Consider the following 6000-nt stretch of genomic DNA (forward strand, 5'->3'; position numbering starts at 1 on the left):
TTTATTTTCATATTTGGTAAGCAGAAGTTGGATTAGGTATTCGCTAACATCCTAATTATAACATAGTTTGAATAAAGTGAGATGCACTTGGTTTTAGTGTCTAGCAAGAGACGCCATTTTCCCTAAATTTTAAAAATTTTCCTAATTTATTTCTCTCTAAAAGTTTGGGAATTGATTAATGAAAAATCATCAAGAATTCAACCCTGTCTTGAAATCATGGCTGTGGCAGAAGCAACCTACTCTGTAATTCTAATACAGACTTACAAGAAAGCAACACTTAACTTCACGCAAAGGGAGCTTTAGAAAATAGTTCTTTCTTAATGTTTAAGGAAACATTAAGCCAGAATCAACTTTGATGTACTTGTAGAAACTCTTTTTTCTTTCTTTATTTGGATTTTAAAGATTATTGCTCATTACAACTCAAAGTTGACCTCACATATTTATGTATTTTTAAAGAGACCAATAATCCAAACAGTAAATGGCCACCACTCCACAATTTTCACCCTCTGGCATATTGAAACTTAGGCTCTGTGGGTGGGAATCTTAGAGAGTCAATGGAAAGAGAAAGAGTTGAATTAATTGAAAATCTTACTTTTTGCCAGTGATTTTCAACTTTGAATTTTAGGCTTCTCTTAAAAAATTGTTTTATTTTGAATCTCTTAACTTTCTCTGAGCAGGTTCAATTTTTAAGCTAAATAACATAGCTCTTTGGAAGAAGATGGAAGCATTCTGAAATAAAACATGTTATTATTATGATTCCCTAAAAATTGTCACCATTACGTAAAGCAACCAGTGTGATGATGATTATTTTTGTCCATAGACTAGTCCTGACACCAAGTTTACAGTCTCTACTAAACTAAAAAGGGGAGTAAAGGAGGAATGAAGGCAATTCCTGACAAAGATTTTTCCCTGAGCTGTTGGTCAAGTGTCACAAACGCTTTACTTCTATAGGTGTCCGACATACATCTGATTTCTGTTTAACATTATGAAGGCTGCCGGGGGTGGAATGTGTTTAATCCACAGTTCACTCAGGGGCTTTGGGCCATCTCAAGTGTGTGGCAACACTGGGAGTTTCAGGAGCTATAGAATAAATGGGGAAGGTGGTGTTTTGTTATTTATGATTATTCTGCTAAACATTCAACTTCCCTCCATCTTCTCTAATATATATGAGTCTAAGTGTGGACAATTTAGGGTAGAAAGGCACCTAATAACCAGGGCCACTAATCAACTCATCCCCCAAGGTTGTTAAACACTCAGAAGCACCAAACAGAGCAGGTCAAAGCTGCAGAGTCCACAGGATTAAGTAAATACAGCTTTCTCCCAAAGGCATGAGCACATCCTTAGGCCAATTATAGAGAAAAGATAAGCACCTAGTGAACTAAAGACTGCAGTAATGAACTCAAATGAATGACAAATGAGTCAGGATGGACACAGAATCACTGAAGAAGCCTAAAGAGGCAGTGGCAGAGCCTCCAGGAGGGTTTGGGAATCATGCTTTCTGGAACAAGTGTGAATCTGAAGCTTGCTACTGCTGATAGGAGTCTTGTGACATAACTGCAACTATTTCAGTGAAACTCTGTAATATTAAGAAAGCGAGTAAACTATGGAACAAAACGAGGAGCGGTGTCACTAAGGAAAACTTTGTTTCAGTTTTTACTGATGAATCAATTTCCATTGTTTCTCTGGATTGCCTTTCAAACCTCCAAGCTTGTTTTAGGCAGAAGAATGAAAGACCTTTCAGGGAAATTTCAGTTCAGGTAGGGAGATAAATGGGAGGAAGGTAGCCCTCTGTGTTGAGATTTCCTTTGGAAGAATAAATGCACCGAGTATTAAGAAGCACAGAAGTGGGGGCAGCTGGGCTGGAGGCTCACAGAGCTTTCGGTAGTCAGGGAAGACTGCAAGAAGTCACAGGGGATGACACATATGGTTTATGAGCTAAGCCTGAATGGACCAAAGAGTGGGTCGGGTCTAAATAGGAAAAGGAGAGAGAAGGCAGGCATACCAAGCCAAGGGGCAAGTCTGCACGTGCAAAGACACGGAGATGAGACGGCCCAGGGAGTCTGGCTGATGTTCTGACATCTTCGTGCAATCCGTATTCTCTCTCCCATGCAAGCAGGCGAGGAGGGAATTTTGAATTTCCAATCACAGTTAACCTCCTGTGCAGCATGTCCTGGATATTGTTTCCTTGGAACTTGTCCAGTTCCAGTGCCCCTCTACTCCTGGCTCTAAAAATTGAAAAGATTTGTTCATGAAAAAGATCTTCCCCCTTATGCCTAAATAATTCAATTACTAAAAAGACAATCTGTACTTGGCATGTAGTAGGCACTTAAGACAATCTGTCCTTGACACATTGTAGGCACTTAATTAGTGTTTTGTCAAAAGAATGCGCAAATAAATGTATAACAAGTAAGAGACAGACCTGCTTCCAGGCTGACCTGGTGCTTTCTCTGCTTCCAAAAGGACTGGGAAATAGCTGAGTTTTTTTATGAGGCTACAAAGGGATAGAGTGTATGTTGCTAAATAATGAGGGATTCCTACTGGGGGAGAGTGGGAGTGGGGTTAGGAGAGGAAGAAAGGTGGAGAACCTCCAGCATCTCTATAGTTTCATCAGGAAAACTTTGTTAAAGAGGTGAGTCTCTTTTTGCTTCTAATGATAGCCTTTAGCTATTGGCACACCTCATGAAATTGTGTGGCTTCAGCTATTTCTCATGCAGTTTACTGCCACAGTTCCTATAATGAATTATTTTGTGTATTCTAACTATTGCCTTTTTCTATTCTTTTTTGTTTGTTTTGTTAATTTAGTTCTCTCTTACCTCAGGGGCATAAGTTCCTTGAGGGCAGGAAGGAAAGGTGAAGCTGGAACACAGACACGCCTGACCTTGGGGATGTATGTGGTGACCTTGACCGCCTTCACACTTTGTCACATATTTCTCACAGTGGCCCATGCATGCCCTTCTGAATGCTGCCCATCCTTTGACTTAACAATGAAAAGAGTTTTCTTCCGTGGGGCTAGAATAAGAGTGAATCAAGGTTTCTAGGACTTCACATAACCAATTTTTATCTGCCAGCTGAGTAGATTCTGGAGTGCTGACCACTCTTGAAGTCACATGAAGACTGCCTCTGACTGCATGAATCCATTTCACACACATATATGCACAGCAATGGCAATTTCCAACTAGGATGAGGATGTAGAACTTGCCTCTAGACCAGGCATTAGAAATTGGGTCTTTCCTGGTAAATCTGCAGGTGTGATCAGCCTAATCAGATAACGCATGCATCCCCAACACAGCTAATGCACACGTGACTTCAGGCTTGATCACCTGGACCACAGAGCTCCTGGAAAGTCCAGACAGGGTATTCCTTTGCAAAGCATTCTATAAAGTAGCTTGGCCTGATATTTTTTCTCCTTCAAAAAAAAACAAAAAAAACTTCAGGGTTGAAAGGATTCAGTTACACAGTCTTTGAATGCTTTTGGACTGTAGGTACCTAAAAATTACATTGGCTTTATGAAGAGTAAGTGAGGCTGACACAGGAAAAACAGATGTGGGGTGTGAGGAGGGCCATGTCCCAGCCTTTGGTTGAGCCCCTGGGACGTGCCCCGCCAAGTGTGGGTCCTTGGCTTCATGCAGGAAAGAATTCAAGAGCGAGCCACAGTTGAGTAAAGGTAGATTTATTTAGAGAGATACATTGAAAGCCAAGAGAAAGGCCATGAGGTGAGGGGGTTGGGTGCTCAGGTTAGAGTAAAAGCAGGTACACACTCCATAGGCAGAGTGTGGGCCGTCTCCGAAGCGGGAGAGAGAGAGGCCAGGAGGGGCAGTGTTGCCCACTTTTATGGGCTTTGGTAGCTTCATATGCAAATAAGTGGAAAGACCAGTTTAACTAGCCGGGGGGAGGGGCTGGGATTCCCAGGAAGCTGGCCATTTCCCACTCTGACCTTCTGCGGCTAGCCTTGGGACTGCCATGGCGCCTGTGGGCATGTTATTCACCATGTTAATGTATTACAATGGGCGTAAAATGAAGTTCAAGGTCTACTAGAAGTTAAATCTCCCATCATCTTAAGCCTCAAGGCCTCCTGGGGGTTGATGTTAATTGTGTAGCATTCCTTGAATGGCTGTGCCCTGCCCCCTTCCTGTCTTAAGGCTAAGACCGTTATTCTATATTCTACATATTTTTGTTTCTTTTTTCCCAACTGCTTTCCCAGACACTTCTCAAAACAATACCTAGGCCATCTAGGAAAAAACTATCACTCAGATCCTTAAACTATACATTCTAGAAAGATGTTGGAACTATCATAGTAGAGTCAGAGGAAGAGACAAAGCATGAAGTGAAAATACGTGGAAAATGTGGAGTGCTCTGTGTATTGTTCATGACTGGTAGTGAAGTGTGCGGAGCTGTTTTTGTCAAGCTACTACTTTTTGACATTTGTGTGTGTGTGTGTGTGTGTGTATAGGCCATCTATTTCTTGATGAAGGACTTGTCTGTGGGGATACAGGAAGTTTAGAAAGAATTGAGATGTTTCATTAAAAAGTTATTTGTTGTATTTTTGCGACTTATTTTAAGTAATAGTTTACAAGAGATACCTGGGTCAACAGGACCATGGGACCAAATGATCAGTGCACTTTGGGACAAGGTCAACAGTGCAGGTCACACTGAAGACTTTCCCAGAAGAGCCCGTCCACTCTCTGAGGGTCTGGTGTTTTCTGGATGACAAGCTTCCAGAGTCCTGGACTCTGTTTCTGAATCCCCCAAGTCCAAAACATGTGTGTCATTTGAACACACACGTGCATGCCTACACACACCCATACATCTGCATATGTGCACACACACATGCACTTGATATTTTTTAATAACTTGGAAAAAAGACGGAATGTTTGTTAAAATCAGAGATCCGTGCAGACAGATTGAAAGTGTCTGAGCCTGCTAGGAGGAAGCAATTTTTCTTTCATAAAGATGAATATAGATCGATGTGGATTTTTTTTTCTCCCTTCATGGTTTGAATTTTACACTTTCTCCTTTAGCTAGCAACAGTGAAGGAAAAAAAAAAACTTTCTGTAAGTTGAGATTTTTTTCAAAATTCTAATTTGACAGTTCAAAAGCCTTAAATTTTTTTTTCAAATTGCCTTCTTTTATCTTCCAGATCTTCTAAGAATAGCTTAACCTATTCTTGTCTCACTTCCTGGCTCAGACAAGGCCCTGATGCTTGCAATTAGGCTGAAATGTGAGTGCAGATGGCTGGACTGCAACCGAGGGAAAGGGATATGTGACTTTCTTTAGTTGCTTATGGAACATATTTTTTTAAAGGGACATCAGCTTAAGAGCATGAAAAAGACAAGAATCACATAAACAATTGACCACTGTGGCGGTGTGGAATTGAGTGCCCAGCTCAATTTTGATCACATACAGATGAACGATGAAAGTCTAGTGACTCAAATTCATAGCTTCTGCCCCTTGAAATGGGATGTCATTTTTTTTTCCTCTTCTCTCATATGACCAGTTTAAAATCATAGACTGAGAATAGGATCAGAGCCACAGAACAATTTCTTCTCTTGCAGCTGACAAAACAAGTCCAGACTCCTTGGTGGCTTGTCCAAGATCACACAGCTGGTTAGAGCTGAAGCTAATTCAACGTCTCTGGACTTACATATCACCTTCATTTTATTTTATCTGATGAACTTTAACTTACGAATTTTGTGCATCTTCACTGTTAAAATATTTCTTCTTCCATAGACACCATCTTTCAGAAGGTTTTGATTAGGAGACAAACTGTAGTCTTTAAGAAAACAATGATTTGTTGAAAGTTTCTACTTACCAGATGCACACAGCTGCCAATTACATTATCTGAACAGCATGAAATAGGTGATTTTGCATAGTAATTAAAAGCCTAGGAGCTGAAGTGACATTAGGTTTGAAATTGTCATTTACTGGGTAATTTGGGGCAGATTAAGTAAATTCTCTGTGACTCAGTTTTCTCATCTGCAAGATGGGGGTAGCATTTATACC

The sequence above is a fragment of the Camelus dromedarius genome, chromosome 26 (assembly GCF_036321535.1).
Source record: "Camelus dromedarius isolate mCamDro1 chromosome 26, mCamDro1.pat, whole genome shotgun sequence".
In the NCBI taxonomy this organism is placed as follows: domain Eukaryota; kingdom Metazoa; phylum Chordata; class Mammalia; order Artiodactyla; family Camelidae; genus Camelus; species Camelus dromedarius.